This window comes from Dipodomys spectabilis, unplaced genomic scaffold (assembly GCF_019054845.1).
Source record: "Dipodomys spectabilis isolate Male_0828 unplaced genomic scaffold, ASM1905484v1 ptg000418l, whole genome shotgun sequence".
Taxonomy (NCBI): domain Eukaryota; kingdom Metazoa; phylum Chordata; class Mammalia; order Rodentia; family Heteromyidae; genus Dipodomys; species Dipodomys spectabilis.
In genome coordinates this window covers 1,284,364-1,301,854 of record NW_024871095.1, presented here as the reverse complement: position 1 = coordinate 1,301,854, position 17,491 = coordinate 1,284,364, and the positions used below count along the sequence as shown (strand labels likewise).

The 17,491-nt window shown below is 36.3% G+C and overlaps 1 pseudogene; it reads right to left on the bottom strand.

Moving 5' to 3' along the window:
• Positions 1-8,080: 8,080 nt before the first annotated feature.
• LOC122097216 lies at positions 8,081-13,707 on the bottom strand (annotated as a pseudogene).
• Positions 13,708-17,491: the final 3,784 nt, after the last annotated feature.

Sequence of the window (17,491 nt, the reverse complement as noted above, 5' to 3'; positions counted from 1 at the left end):
CTGTGACTGTTAGAGGGAAATATTTTTGGTTATTGAAGAACTAGTAATCAAGTAGGCTTATTCCTCATTGCCTTTAGCATTCTAAATCTCCTTGGCTAGTTCTTAATCCCTGTGTGATAAGTTGTATCTCCTTCTGTGCTGTTCTTTCATACCTGATCTTTGCCTTCTAAAAATCTCACTTTTCTCTATTTCTCTGTGAACAATTTGTGATACTAAGTCCACATACTCAGAAAGTAGAAGATGCTAATGTAAGAGTTGCAAAGCACATGAGTCATTAATGTAACAACATGGAAAAGAAGGACATGTTTATTGCTACCTCAATTTTTCTGAATGTCACATCATTTGATTCAAATTTCCATTCTTTGTCTACATAGTACCATGAATTGTACATAAATGCAAAAATGAGCTGGGTGCTGTTGGTTCACGCATGTAATCCTAGCTACTCAAGGAGGTTGAGACCAGAGGATTGCAGTTCAAAGCCAGCCTGGTCCGGAAAGTTCATGAGACTCTTATCTTCTGTTAATCACCAGAAACCTGGTAGTGGTGCTGTACCTAAAGTGGTAGAGTGCTCAGTTGGAGCTGAAGAGTTGAGGGACAGAGCCCAGGATCAGAGTTCAAGCCCCATGGCCAACAAAAAAAAATGCAAATATGACTTTAAGTTTCCCCAAAAGGAACTATGAAGTCAATAGTTTTCTTCCCAAGAAGAAAAAATAATTCCAAAATGATTTGGTGTACCTACTTTTGCTGAGTTATTTGTTGTGGCTTCTTTGCTGGACATATTTTCTTCTTTTAAAAATTGTCAAATATTAGCTTTATAATAAACTTCTTCTAGTATTTCTTGGTTCAAAACAGAAATCTTATGTCACTTGGCTTTTTGACTTTCTCATTTCAAAGCCAACCCAGGCAGGAGAGTCTGTCAAATTCTTAACTGAAATTAAACACCAAGAAAGCCAGAAGTAGAGTTTTGGCTCAAGCAATGGAATACTAGCTTTGGGGGAAGTTGGACAAGGAAGACAATTATTCAGGGACATGGTCTAGCATCTGAGTTCAAACCCCAGAACAAGCACAAACTAAACAAACAAACAAATAAACAAGCAAAAAAACCACACATATTTCTTTGGGACCATCCTTAAAGCATTGGTTTGAGAAGAGACTTCTTTTGCTGATCATACTCAATGGATCCTGACTTTTTGGAATCCTTATTAGGATGGAGAACTCAGGACCAGACTAAAGGAATGGATAACTGACTCCTGCAACAGGAAAATCATCTCAGGAGGGAAATATCCATGCATAAGACACTTTAAAACCTCCATGTCTTTGTTTCTTTACAGCAGAACACGTTTTTTTTTTGTTGTTGTTCTGGTAGTGGGGCCGGAACTCTGGGCCTGGACATTGTCCCTCAGCTCTTTATCTCAAGGCTAGTGCTCTACAACTTGAGCCACAGCGCCACTTCCGGTTTTTTCTTTTTTGCTTATGTGGAGCTGAGGAATCAAACCCAGGGCCTCAGGCATGCAAGGCAAGCGCTCTACCACTGACCCACCATCCCAGAAGAACACTTTTTAAACTAAGTTATTTCCTTTTTTTCTATGCTGGCCTTCAAATGGCACATTGTTTGTTTTTTTTTAAACTCTCAACTACAATTTTATAGACATGATTTATATGAGTAAATAACACACTCGAAAAAGTCAGGGACAGAGTTTCCTTCAAGACTTGGATTCTTTTCTTGCTCAGTAAAAAGGAACAAATAAATTAACTTGAATTTTGTCATTTCTCCATGTTCAATTCCTCTCTTGGGATCAGTTTCCACCTTCAGTAACAATTCCTTCCACTTATTTCCAGTAACAATCTATGGCGCTGCTCGAGTTAAAATGAATGTTTTCTGGCTTCATTGAAATAGCACAAAGACATCTTTGGACATGAGGTGACACGTGTTTCACGGACAAATTAGCAAAGACAAAACATGGAATTTAAATGGCTTATAAAAACATTATCTATGTACATATGGCCATATAAGATGATGTTAAGTGAAATGAACCCCAAGATAGTGACACAACTTACTGTATTTTACTTGCTCTAGTTTTTAATGTATCTAAAATGTACTATGTGATTTTTGGTTTGTCTTCTATGTTCTTCCCCCATGGTATAACCCCTGTTTTCATTGGATTTAATGAAGGTGCCCTGCATCTTGTATATACATTTTTCTAATGTGGGGAGGCGAAGGGAAATAACAAAATGATGAAACAAAGATACAGGATGGCCTATTGTAACAATGAGATGAACTATATACTATGTAGAAAATGAACTTTACAACTTGAGGAGGGGAGGGGAGATTTGGGTAGATGGGGATAGAAGGTATGCCACAGGAAAAACAAAAGAGAATGTAACAATGCTCAATAGGAAATGTACTCATAACTTACTCTAAGCCCTCTAAACTATTTTTACAATAAAAACATGAAAGAAACCGTTATCCAAGAGTACATTAAGTTCAAATTTCATAAGTTCTATGTAACTTAAATTTAACTGGGAAGAAGATTCTCAGAATTTTTTTTTGTGAGTGTTGTGTGTTGTGCATTATTTCCCAAGTGTACATAAGTTAACAATAGAAGAAACAATAGGAATAATAGGAGAAAGATAAGTTCTGTGTTTAAGTACATTGGTTCAATATACTAGAGAAAACTCTGCAAATAAAGCAACTTTGAAACAATAAAGCCAATGCCAATATGTAGATCTATGGGAATGACATAGAGAAAGCATTAATACTAAGTGGAACATGAAGGATGAGGCCACTCTCTTTCATCTTCTAGCTCTAAATCATGGTTGCTAATCACACAAATTTGTAAAACGTAGAATGGAAGAATAGTTCTGGTTCCAAAGAAAGTTAGATATAAGAGCATGTACTTAACTGGAAAAAAAGTCCATGTTGAGAGTGAAGAAATTATACTAGCAATGAACTAGTGGCTAAGATCTCATTTCTTATTTTCTTTCTTTCTTTCTTTCTTTCTTTCTTTCTTTCTTTCTTTCTTTCTTTCTTTCTTTCTTTCTTTCTTTCTTTCTTTCTTTCTTTCTTTCTTTCTTTCTTTCTTTCTTTCCTTCCTTCCTTCCTTCCTTCCTTCCTTCCTTCCTTCTTTCTTTCTTTCTTTCTCTCTTTCTCTCTTTCTTTCTTTCTTTCTTTCTTTCTTTCTTTCTTTCTTTCTTTCTTTCTTTCTTTCTTTCTTTCTTTCTTTCTTTCTTTCTTTCTTTCTTTCCTTCCTTCCTTCCTTCCTTCCTTCCTTCCTTCCTTCCTTCCTTCTTTCTTTCTTTCTTTCTTTTTTCTTTCTTTCTTTCTTTCTTTCTTTTGATGGTCGTAGCAGGGCTTGAACTGTGGGCGTGGGCAATGTCTGTCCGCTCTTCAGCTCAAGCCTATTGCTCTACCACTTGAGCCACAGCGCCACTTCCAGTTTTCTGGTGGTTAATTAGAGATAAGTGACTCAGAACCTTTCTTTCCTACTCACGCTAGATTTGAATTGCAATCCTCAGATCTCATCCTCCTGAGTAGCTAGAATTATAGGTGTGAGCTCAAGTGATATAATACTAGTCATGAGCAAGATTGCTGAATAAGGTTGCTGAGGCTTTTGCATATATACATACAAACATACACATACACACAGAGGCACTTATATATGCAAACAAACCTACACAAATGAAACAACTCTTGGAACGCGTAGAAAAGTTAAAAAAATAAAATATATCCTGAGTAAAACTAGATCAAGTGATAATTTTTAATATTAGAAAGTCCTCAAGTGAAATTTCTTCAAAAAGTTTGAGAATATTACATAGGTAGGAACCAGAGATAGTAAGAAGGTCAAGTAATCATTATTAAAGGGATTGGATCCATGGAAGAATGAATCAGAGACCCCTGCATGTGCATCTGAAAATGTTCATATCCTGTGTTAAATGTTAGCACATCTTTGAAAATAGTACATAAACAGTTTGAGCAGTCAGAGAAGTTCAGAATTGCTAGTCTGTAGATTAAATAAACCAACAAACTATGCCAAGGCAATGTGATACAAGCCTGGAATTCTAGCACTCAGACTAAGACACGAGATTAGAGAGTATAATTTCATAGTGATGCCTTCCCTGGGCCAGATAGTATAATTTTATCTCCACGAAACACCAAACAAAAAGAAAGGGATACACAGTTGGAAGTTTAGGCTAATTTTTGTCATTATGTTTTGAGAAGTCGTTTCCTATTGGAATGCAAGTCACTTATAATCCTCAGTTGTGTTTTTAATGCTCTCTTCATTACAGAACATTCCTAGATGCAAAATGGCTCATGATTCCCAATAAAAACTTTGAAAAAGTAAGCATCCTTCTGTTGGATTCCAAAGAAATGATGAAGGATTACAAAAGTTTAAGCCTGGAGAAATAGCAAAGTTCATCTAATGTAAGACTTTGTAGATCTTGCTAAATTAGAATTTAGATTTAAAATAAATAATTTGTCTTTGTAATTTTGTATTCTATAGGATACTACAAAATTATTTTTAAGTAGAGGGTTTAATTGACAAATTCAAAAATGATTCTGGCATTCTATTTGCTTAAAATATTCTTTCAATCGATGTATAATTAGAAATTATTTAATAGATAATGCATGTATAAAATGATACTGTGAATAATCTAGACAGAGTTGGAAACAAATGCATGAAATTAATTTATAAATTTAGAAAAAGCAATTTTTTGAGGCTTTGGTAAACAAGGTATGAAGAGAGTAATTGTTTGACGTCTTGGTTCGTCTCTCTATTTGTAATACAGGAAGAAATTTCCTTAATTACGTGCCTCTGTATACAATGAGAAAAATGCCAGGGTTGCGGTTTGTTTTTATTTTGTTTTTTGGTTTGTCCTCAGTCTTTAACACTGGAGCTGGCCACTCTTTCTGAGCCGATTTTTGCTCAAGGCTTGCGCCCTACCACTCAACCTCAGTGACACTTTTGTCTGGCTTTTTCTGAGCAGCTTATTAGAGATGAGAATCTAAGGACCCTTCCTCCCTGGGTGGGCTTTGAACCATAATCTTCTGATCTTAGTCTCCTGACTATCTATGATAGATAAAAATATAAATATAAATAATATTTGCAAGTGTTCTGATTTCAAGAATACACTGGGAGGGAAATGTTGCAGCAAAGTTTAGTGTAGTGTTCTTTCCACAATAGGAAGGGCATCACATTAGCAGAAGTGTAGTATTTTTTTGCAATAGTGATAAGCTATTCATGATGTGAATTAAGGGAATTTTAAGGTGCACCTTACAAGTGGGAAATTGTTGGGCTAGGATGACTTTGTGGCATAAAAGCTTGGGATTGATGGTCATAGAAATAATAGCTTATTCTTGAGGAATTAATTATTACACATCGTAGTTTTATCCTCTACCAGAATGTGGCTATATTTTCTGTTGATTCCTCAAACCCCCATTGAAACTGCAGCTATAGCAGAATTAAATAAGATGCAAATAAGTACTGTTTTGAATGTCTCTGTATGTCTGTGTACCAGAGACTTTCAAAATTTGAATGTCAAAATTCTGGTTCAGAATTTGAAAATGAGTAGTTAGTATTTGTAGTAATTTTGAAGAACACATATATTCTGTCCTCTTAACAATTATTCAGTTTTAAAAGTTAGGAGTTTCCAGAGAATTAAACTATTTTCTGTTTTACTATGTGACAATACTAAAATTTTGGGTTTTGTTCAAAATAATGGCAAATATATTATGAAAATATTGTATAGTTGGATAACGTTCAAGTTGAGGACCTTCTGATAAAGAAGGGGGTAATTAATTCAAATTAGATGCCAAATAGTGTTCATTTTTTTAAAAAAGTAATACACATAGAATAATATTTACTATAGCAATACAGTGAAATTATATATTTTTTATTTAAAGTTGGTTGCTTTATTTTGTATTTTTTTTTTAATTCACAAAAAGCTTTACAATATCTATTTTCCCTGTTGGTCATGAAAACTTTATGGTAAGACAATAAAAGTTTTGTCACATCATTTGGGCATTAATCAAAAACAAGAATCTTCAAATAAGAGCATTTTGCTGTTAAACACTGACAAGTTTATCAGAATGCTGCCAATGGCAAGCTATAACAGCTTTAAATGCTTGTGCCTGTACTGAAATATATGTTAGTAAACACTTAATAATTTCAATAAAGTGAATAACTCCTCTGCCTATGGTAGTGTCTCAAATTTTACTTGTAATAAAATCTTGATTAAAGGAACTGAATTCTGGGAACAGAATATTTAAGGAAAAAAACACTGAGAGGATAAAATAAAATCAACATCAATGATGTCTTGATCTTTCTAAAGTGAGCAACACATCACTATTTACACTGAAGAATAGCAGATAACATATGGAACTTTTATTGGGCTTATAGTTTATAAATGATGGAAAAGTTAAGAAGTTAGATTTCAAAGACAGGAAAATTAAGGTGGTCTTAGAAAACTTAAATTGCTTTCATCAAAACTTGTAAAATGATATAACACATATTTTGAAGCACGCATCATAAGCTACATTAAAATTATTTATATTGCTATTTCCACTTTCAATGTAAACTTTAGGAACTTTTAGATGAAGGCAACAATAAAGGGCATAGAATTAGGCCAGAATTGAAGTGAAAACATGGTAGAAATGGAAAAAGAATGGGAGTATAATGCAATTGGGCAGTAATAACAAATATAATTGTTAAAAATTTCCGTATTAACTAATGCTACAAAATTTTATTTTGGTTCAATGCACAGGACTGCTGAAAATGGCCAGGAAATAAATGGAATATTCTAATGGTCCCTGTTAAATTCTTAACTAACTCATGATTTGGTTGGCTCACTCATGAGGGACTGGTACACACACAGATTGCTTGCTAACTTACTAATTCTCCGTTGTTTCTTTCAAGAACATTTTTGAAGGTTAAGACATTTAAAAGTCAGCAGAACAGGGGCTGGGAACGTGGCTCATTGGTAGAGCGATTGCCTTGCATGCCAGAGGCCCTGGGTTTGATTCCTCATCACCACATAAGCAAAAAGAAAAAAGCCAGAAATGGCGCTGTGGCTCAAGTGGTAGAGCACTAGCCTTGACCTGAAGAGCTGAGGGACAGCGTCCACGCCCAGAGTTCAGGCCCCATAACCGAACCCAACCCCCCAAAAAAGTCAGCAGAACAAAACACTCATATTATAGAGACTAATAAAAGAATAGTTTGAAAAATGGTTTAAACCAGTATGGGTCTATGAAAATGTTAAACTCCAATCTCCTATATTTGCTGAGTTTTTCTGCAGAAAGTTATTGCAGTAATTTCATTTTTAAAATACTCATCTTCCACCTGAAATTGCTTTCTTTTATTCTTACTGTATGATATTTAAGATTTGATCAGCTACAGTACTCCAAACATTCATGAGTATTTTAAGAGAAAACACTGTTATTTATTTTGAGAAAAAAATTTGAAGTTATGATTTAGAATTTTGAAAGTTGTATTGTTGCTGAATGAGAACTGTTCTGAAAGCAAATATACACTAAGATACCAGGATACTGTTTATTAGGATGATATCCTCAACTTGCTAAAGGACTAACAAAAGAGTTAGCAAAAAAAAAAAATTCACAACTCAAAATGGTACAGTTTTCACATGGCGATCTCTGTTTCAAGAATGCAAAAGACTATCATTTTAAGTGGAATGATCTCTACCTATAAATTACACTCAAATGACCAAACAAATCAGCATATGTTATGGAAGAAAGTAGAATATAGAAAGTACAAAGAGCTAGTCTCCAGGATTGCTTTACCAAATCTTAGCAAATTAACCATCGTTTGAGGGGGAGAGACGGGGAGTTGCTGGGGGAATATGAATTAAGTGACTTTATGTTTAGAAAAAAATTATAGCTAAAGTATCTTTCAAAGACTATTTTAGACCTTTGACTGAATTGGAAATATGGCCAAATAAAACATTGCTCTTCATCACAAAAGTCCTGTATATTAAAGATTTACACAGTTCCACAGGTGGAGGAGGGGGGGTGGTTATATCTAGAAAGATTTCTTTTAATGTTTATTATACCTAAACACTAATTCTTCTAAAAATGCTCTCCAAACTCTTAAGCAGAATTATCATACTCTGCAATTTAATGCTTCAATTCTTCAACACAATACTCACCTATTTCATGTAAATTCTACCTCAGTGCCAACTGTATTGACTGTTCTAATGAACGATCTTTTTCAATCAGCATTTTCACAACCATCCCGAAAGTTTCGGAGTGTTGCCGATGAACCTTTGATGAAGGAACTGCTGAAGACCTTGAAGGTGACGTGTCTTGTGATGTTTTCAAAGACTGACTAGAGGGCTGGGGAGGTAGCTCAGTGGCAGAGTGCTTACCTTGCATGCATGAGGCCCTGTGTTCGATTCCTCAGCACCATACAAGCAAAAAGAAAAAAAAACTGGAAGTGGTGCTGTGGCTCAAGTGGTAGAGCGCTAGCCTTGAGCTGAAGAGCTGAGGGACAGTGCCCAGGGCCACAGTTCAGGCACCACAACTATGCTGAGACTTGTGGAATGAATATGCTCTGCTCTGTCCTGGAGAGTAACCCCTGCTGCTGAAACTGGAGCCAGATCTGTTGTGTGGAGAGTCCTTTCGACCTCCAGGTGACTCTGAAAAATGGATGCTCCCTTTTATGGGGGGAACTGTCTCTTGAAAAATGGGAAGAGTAGAAACTTTTCCTTCTAAAACCATCTCTTCTGTCCCTCATGGTGGCTGGAGAGTAGACAAGAAAGAGTGAATTATATTTTATGTAGCTTACGTCCCCCTCTTTTTTATTCTTTTCATTTTTTCTCTTTCTTTTTTGCATGCCTTAATTGCTGTTCTGTGCAGCTGTAGATATATAACCTTCATCAATTATTATATGTTATCCCCCATTAGGTACACACATAATCCACAAAATTATTACTCTATTCACAAACTCTTAGGCTTACATTCTTTAATAGCAGCATTATCTCTTTATACCTACATAACTTTCAAGTAACTAATTTTAAGGATTTTTATTTTTTAGGTTTTGACATTTCCTTTCTGTTCCTCCCCTCCTCTCATCCTACCCTTTTCTTCTCTCAATAAGATTTCTTTCCATTTACATAATTTTGAGTTTCACTTTTTAAATTTCAATTGTTCTTTTTCCATTTTTTCTTTTTTTTTTTTTTTAATTTCTCTCTTAACATTCTGTCCAATACTTTTCCTTCCCTGAAATTAGGACTTGATTAAATTCACTCTCCTTTTACCTTTCCACATACATCTAAGCCTATTTCTCCCACATATTTCCCTAAACCTAATAATTTCTGGTTTGCCAAATTCTTCTCTGTTGTTCAAAGTTAATCCATACTTGTTTGAATAGATTGTATTTGTTGAACTACATTTTATCTGCAGCCATTTTGACTGTACAAATACAGGACTCTGGTTGATGCTTGCTTTGGAATACTATTTTAGCACACAATGTTATTTCATACCAAATGGACAGAACAAGACAGAAAACACAAGAAAAATGACAAATCTGGGAATCTCAACTCCCATTCATGATAATCAAGTGACAGAACAGTTAATGAATAATCCAGAGGAGAGTTCCAAAAAAGCTCTACAAACACTACTGCTAAACAAGGTGAATGAAATGATTGAAAACTTGCAAAAGTCTCAGGATGAGCATAATAGGAAGAGAGAAGAGGCAAACCAAAGATCAATACAGGAATCTCGTGAGCATGAGGAACTACTCAAAGAGTGATATAAGAATTGCGTGAGCAGGTTGAGAAGAGTCAATGAGCAATAAAGGAATTGTGTGAGCAGGCTGAGAACAGTCAAAAAGAAAGACAGGAATTGTGTGAACGAGAGGAAGCTAATCAAAGAGTTATACAGGAATTGTGAAAGGGGGATGAGAATACACAAAAATCAATAGAGGTTTTCATGGAACCTATAAACAGACAGCTGAAAGAATTCAGGTAAATCACAAAGGGAATGCTGAATGGAGCCCAACAGAAGGAATGGGAGTTCAAGGAAACCATAACCAATCAACTAAGTGATTTTAGAATAAACACTGAGCACAAAATTAAGGAAGTAACGAAGTTCATACAAGATCATAAACAAAGTTCCAACAAAGAATTTGAAGCCATCAATGCCAACCAATTAGAAGGAAAAGAAAGAAAAAAAAATAGAAAGTCTTGACAGTAGGTTAGACCATGCAGAACATCGAATCTGAAGGAGTGAGGACAGCCAGGTTATTATAGAGAAAGAACATACAACTATCCAAGACAAATCCAAAAAATATGATACATCTATTCACCATTTGGAAGACACCATCTGAAGGCCTAATCTGAGGATAATGGGTGTGGAGGATCAAATAGAGACAGAACTTAATGTTCTAGGAAATTTTGTTCATAGGATCCTAGAAATGAATTTCCCAAACATGCAAAAAGATAGGCCTATTCAGATACAAGAAGCTTTTAGAACCCCAAATAGACCAGACAAGAATAGGATATCCCACCATGACATTATAATTCGCACAGGATCAGTTCAGACAATGGAAAAGTTCCTTAAAGCTGTCAAGGAGTAAAAGTCAACCACTTATAAAGGGAAACCAATTAGAATCACCTCAGATGTCTCAGCAAGACAATTAAAGCAAGAAGAGCCTGCAATGATCTAAAGACAACTATCAATCAAGAACAGTGTAACCAACTAAACTCTCCTTCATAACCGAAGGTGAAATAAAAGCCTTCCATAGCAAAGAAAAACTGAAACAGTATATCTCCACCAAGCCAGCCCTATAAAAGATACTTAAAGATGCCTACACATAGAAAATCAACAAGACCACAATAAAGGCCAAGAAACTGCACCCAAACTGAGAATCCAACAACAATAGGAAGAATCCAGTCACTGAAACTCCCAAAAGGTGGATAACATTGCAGGAACTCTCAAACACCGCTCATTCCTAACTCTGGACTTAACTCTCCAATTAAGTGACATAGACTGTCTAGTTGGATTAAAAAGCAAGATCCTTCTATCTCTGCCTTCAGAAGTCAGAACTGGTCCATAAAAAAACACATTTTGAATGTGAAAGGCTGGAACAAAATCTACCAGGCAAATGGCTCCCATAAACTGGTGGGAATTGCAATCCTAATATCACATGAAATAGACTTCAAATTGAAATTAGTGAGACTAGATAAAAAAATGCTACATACTAATTAAGGGATAGCTCCTTCAGGAGGATATTACAATTCTACATCTCTATTCACCAAACCACGGAGCACCCAAATTTATACAAGAAACACTACATTCCGTCAATTTTCACATAGATCCAAAGACATTAATTAATTCACACTCCTATCCCCACTTCATATATCAAATTGGCAAAAATTCAACAGAGAAACCACAAATCTAAACAACTAGATTTAACAGACATCTACCTAATATTTCACCCAGCAGCATCAAATCCACGTTTTTCTTAGCAGCACACAGAACATTTTCCAAAAGAGACCACATTTTAGGTCCAAAGCAAACCTGTCCAAATTCAGAAATATTGAAGTTATACCTTGCATTACTAAGAACACAAGGGAATAAATTTAGAACTCAACACCAAAAGCCACCAAAGAAAGTTCTGTAACATTTGGATGCTGAACAACACACTGTTGAATCACCAGTGGGTCATAGAAGAGATTAGAAAGAAATTCAAATGGTCATGATATTCAACAAAAATGAACATACAAATTACCAGCTCCTCTGGGACAAAGCAAAGGCAGTACTCAGAGGCAATTTTATAGCTCTGAGTTCCTATATCAACAAATTGGAGAGAGCTAAAATCAAAAATTTAGACAGATCTGAACCTCCTTGAAAAACAGCAGCAAGATAAACCCCAATTCAGTAGTCGGAAAGAAATCATTAAATTAAATCAGAATTAAACGAATTAGAATCTAAAAAAAAAAAAAACATACAAAGGATCAACACAACAAAGAGTTGATTCTTCGATAAGATTAACAAAAAGACAGACCTTTAGCAAAACATAGAAAAAGAATAGAACACAGCTAAATAAATAAATTCAGAGATGAGAATGGAAACTTCAGCAAAGAAACTACCAAGATTCAGAACACTATAAGGGAATACTTCTCAAAACTTTATGCTAATAAGGTTGAGAACTTGGCAAAAATGGACCATTTCCTAGCAAATATTGGCATGCTGAAACTAAACCAAGATCAGTTGAACCATCTTAAAAGGTCCGTATAAAGCATTGAAATAGAAACAGCAATAAGAGACCTCCCATCGAAGAAAAGCCCAGAATCAGAGGGATTTACAGTGGAATTCTACAAGGCCTACAAAGCAGAGCTCACACCAATACTCCTTCAAATCTTCAATGAAATTGAAAGAGAAAGTTCACTACCGAACTCATTCTATGAAGCCATCATAACCCTTATCCCAAAACTAGGCAGAGAATCATCAACGAAAGAGAAGTATAGACCCATTTCTTTCAAGAACATTGAAGCAAAAGTTCTCAACAAAATTTAGGCCAATGGACTTCAACTATTCATCCAAATAATCATTCATCATGATCAAACAGGATTAATTTCAGGGATGCAAATTAATTAATATAATTCATTACATCAACAAGAGCAAGAATAAGAACCACATGGTTATCACAATAGATGCAGAAAAAGCATTTAACAAGAACCAATACCCGTTTACAATGAAGGTTCTGGAAAAATTAGGAATCCAGAGAACCTGCCTCAATACAATAAAGGCTATATATGACAAATCTACAGCCAGCATTATACTTAATGATGAAAAACTAAAGCCATTTCCTCTTAACTCAGAAATCAGACAAGTATGTCCAGTCTCTTTACTTATCTTCAATTTAGTATTAGAATACCTATCTTCGGCAATAAGACAAGATGCAAACCTAAAAGGGATCCAAATGGGGAAAGATGAAGTAAAACTCTCCCTCTTTGCAGATGACATGATCTTGTATTTAAAGAATCCCACGGACTCCACTCTCAATTTAATCATTGATTCAAAACTTTGGCAAAGTACCAGGGTATAAAATTAACCCTCTAAAATCCATGGCTTTTCTGTATGCCAACAATAAGAAAAGCATGGCTGAAATCAGGAAAGCAACTCCATTCGTAATGGCTCTACAAAAAATAAAATACCTAGTAAAGAGCTACAGTAACCCCATTTTAAGATTAACCCCACCAACCTGTAGTTGTGCTTCCCTTAGAATAACCTCAAAAGAGGAACAGTTCTCAAAAAACCACAGGTTGCCACCAATCCTTCCCATCCTTAAGGAATAGAACAGTTGCCTAATTGTTCCATCAGAAAAAGGGTAGTGCCATCAGGGTGGACCTAAACTCCTTGATCTTGTGAACTTGCTTGTGTGGAAACCCTCTGAACTTGCTTGTGTGGAGACCTCCTTACCTTTATTGTTTGATACTATAAAAGTTGTGTTAATTTTGTGCTCAGGGCCTCTTAGCGCCACCGGTTACCTAGTGTGCAGAGGACCAAGCTCGAGCTTGCAATAAACGACTCTTTGCTGTTTGCATTGATCATCGTCTCTGGTGGTCTGTTAGGGGGCATCCAAAATCTGGGCACTTCATCTGGGGGCTCATCCGGGATGCCCTCCCCATAAACTCACCCAGACCCCAAAGCATGGAGTCGTGAAAATCCCGGCCAGTAATTTGAGTCATTACCGTTCTCTATTTTTGGTTGCCTGCAGGTTCTGTACCTGTAATTCTGGGTTTCCCGCGGGATCTGTATTCTGGTTGGCAAAGAGTCTTGTAGGACGCAATATAGGGCTGCCATGGGGTCTGTGAGAGAATTCCCCAGTCCCCATCTGGGTGAATTGCTGTTTAGTGCAACATTTTTGTGGAAATTTTCCATCTGTAGTCTGGCACTTTCATGTGGACATTTTTTGGAGAATATTCCATCTAAGTCTGGCACTTTCTGGTTGGCAATTTACAACCCTCAGTATGTGTCTTTTTCTTTATTTGTGTCTTTCTGTTGAGTGTTTTGTTTGTCGTTCTGATTTGGCACCTTCAATTTATCAACCATATTCAGGAAGAAACTGCCACTGACTACCTGCAAGTGTCCCCAGCAAGATTTTAGCCTCAGGCCTTGGCCCAGGGAGGTCTGAGCATGTGGGAGAATCTGTCAGTCTGAAGGGATGGCCACTAGAGACTTCTTTCCCTTGCTCCAAGATGACTGGGAATTCTCCTCCTCCTTGGAAGGCCCATGTGTCACGTTTGCAGGAATCTAAATGAAAAATCATCCGGAGGTGAGTAGAGGGGATTCAAATCCCATGGTAAATGGATTTGAGTCCCACTTGTGAGTAATGGTGAGATGTCACCCCATTCACTGAGACCTGATTTTGTCTTTGTGGCCACTTGTCTGTCTTGTTTACTTTGGAGTGGTTTCTGTTCTGTTTTCTGAGGTGGGGAAGTTCTTGGTGAAGGTGGCCAGCTCACTCACCAGACTCTGGATTCAGCTTGCTGAGTGAGAATGGTGCAGAGTTCTGATAAGGATGAACTGGGGGCCCATTAGTCCCCAACTCAGCTTTTGGTTGTTGTGTAGTTCTGTTTTAGAATTGGTACCAGTTTTAAGTGGGGATACTTGGTTTTTGTGTTATTTGTGTTTTTGTTATTTATTTGAACATTTCTGGGGGAATAAAAGTTCCAGCCCCTAGCTGGGCTCAGTCACAGACGTGCTATGCCCCCCTTCCTATGAGGCGTGGAAAGTTGGTTCCCTTGACGCCTCAGGCCACATTTTCTCCTTGTGGAGTCTGCCAGTGGGGAGGGTGTGGAAGGCTATGTGCCTGGTTTGGACTTTTAAACTAGTCCTGACAATGTAAAAATTTAAAAAGTGCTCTTGTCTAAAATTGGATAAAAAAATCAGGCCAGTTTAGTTTCATGCAACCCCCTCCCCCAGCCCTCCTCCAACAGAAGGCATTAAAAATATCCATTGGTAAATTGCCTTGCTAAACAAGCATGCTCTGGGAAAATGAAGCTCAACAAAGGTACTTAGTTTAAAAGAAAAATTGTCTTAATTTTTTGTTTAAAAATTAAAAATATACATACAACTGATTTTGATTTTTGTGTGCTTTAAGATCTGTGTGAGTGTTCTGTATGTGTTTGTGAACATGTTCAAAATAAAAATTGTCAGCATTCTGTAACAATTAGGTGAGTTAAAATTTAAAATATAAAATGTTATGAGGTTTGGACATTACCAAAATTTTAAAGTACTTTTATATTGTTTTAAATGGCTTTTTAGAAATTCTTTAACTTAAAAATTAGAAAATCTGGTATTTAAAAACCTAATATTTTAAAATGCATTGGCTGTTGGGATTTAGTTCCCTTGGCAAAAATTTGGGGATAAATACTAAAAATTTAAATATAAAGGTTAGTTTTACACTGTCAAAAAATGTTACCTGTTCTGTCTGTCTAAAACTATATTTTATTTAAGAACCAAGAAAAGGAAAAAGAAAAGAAAAGGGAAAAACTTAGAAGCCAACAGAAGATCTACCTTTAGGGGTGAGGGTGAGCAGGTAGAAGTTCAATTCAGCTGGTCATGCATGGTGGGACAGACCCTCGGGGGAGTCCACAGATGGTGGGACAGGTGCAGGGAAGAGTCCATGCATGATAAAAGATGGAAATTTGGCACAAATTCAGTGAATCTAACCCTAGAGAGCCGGATTGGGTGCGTGCCTATTCCTTAGGAGATGCCGAGTGGCCCATCTTTGTTCTCTCCTTATTCCTTGCACATAGACATTGAAAAACATGATGATAAAAATTACTTATGTAGTGATCTGATTTGTATTGCTAAAACTGCCCCTTGGATGTATTAAAATTAAAATTAATAAGGCCTTAAAAAGAGGGCTAAAAAAGTTTATTTGTATAATGTGACTTGCTTTTAATGATGTTCTACAATTAGGATGCTTTTAAAAGTTATAAAGGTGTTAAGCCTAGCTTCTTGGTACAGTGACAGTAATTGTAATTCTTCCATTAAGGAAAAATTGTTATGTAAGTTTAAAAGTTTTCAATGTGTATCTGTTTTAAAACAATCAGATAAGAGACAATGAATGACACTTTGCCTTAAGATTTTAAAGTATCTTTTCAAAACGCAAATAAATACTGAAGTATAAAATATTGAAAGAGAATAATAAGAAGCTTAAAAATTAGGAATGGATTTTTGGATATAAAGTTTAAAAGTAAAATTGTTCTTAACATTTGCCTCAAATTGCACAAAAATTTAGGATTACCAAAATAATTGCTATTCAAGTTTGTTCTTATAGATTTTTTTTAACAGTTTCCAGCAAGCCCAGAGCAAAGCACAGAGGATTCGTACAAATTTCTCAGATGTAGCTTTGGCTCTTAATAAGTTTTAGGTAAGAGCATGCTTAAAAGCTACTTCTATGTTGACCACCTTATTGCTTTTAATTGGAGTAAAGTGGCCTTTTATGAGACTCATAGATCTGCAAACTGGTTCAAAGCCAGCCCAGACAGAAAGAGGTCCCTCTAAGACTGTCACCTCTACTCATCCAGCAGAGTGCTGAAAGTGTAAGCAGAGTTGCTTTGGGACTCAAAGTGGCAGAATGCTAGACTTCAGCTGGAGAGCTGAGGGAGAGCACTCAGGCCCCGAGTTCCAAGTCCAGCGACCAGCTAAGGGAAATGCCAATGAGGCATTTTTCCCAGTGTGGAGAAGACATTCCTGGGACAAAAGCAATGGTGGAGCATCCAGAGGCAGTAAGCCACTGCTTGGATGCCAGAAATGTCATATTATAGAGTCATTTGTGCGGGGCTCTTCAAAAACTGCTCAGAGCCAGGAGATCATGGGAAGATAGGTTGTAAGCATGTCTAATATTCATGACTGCCTTGTAAGTGCCAGGAACTTGTCAGTCATCAATGATAGTAGTAAAAAGCTAGGGTTGTAAAATGTGGGGGATAGTTTAAATCCCGACCCAAGTATGTGCCAAACGCCCTAATTGGCAGTAATTGAGCTGACACCAGCTACATAATATTCATCTGCTCAGAAAACGTTTTTAAACCTTAGAGTGTGTTTCTATTAGCATCTGTCTGAGGGCCGGCACAGGTAACTTAGGCATTTTTAGGTTCACTAGAGATCACATTCCTAAGCCATCCAAAAGATGCTTTTACAAAATAGAGTGCTAAACAAGCTACACTGCTGTAGCCGGAGACTGCTGTAGCTGAAGAAAAAGTTTGTGCATTTGTCAAAAGTTAAAATATTGTTCTTAATGATATCTAACCCTGTTAACCTCTTTGTAAAATAGGCTAAGGTTATGTGTTCCTGGCTAGGTAGGATCAATGCCCCTAAAGTCAGCTTGAAGAAGTCACAGAATATAGACCTTCGACTATCAATCACTTTTTAAGATCAAGAGTCCAGAATCAGTTTTGGAAAAATGAGGCATAATATATAAAATAATAATTAAAAAAATAGGCATAAAGAATAGTGTTAACA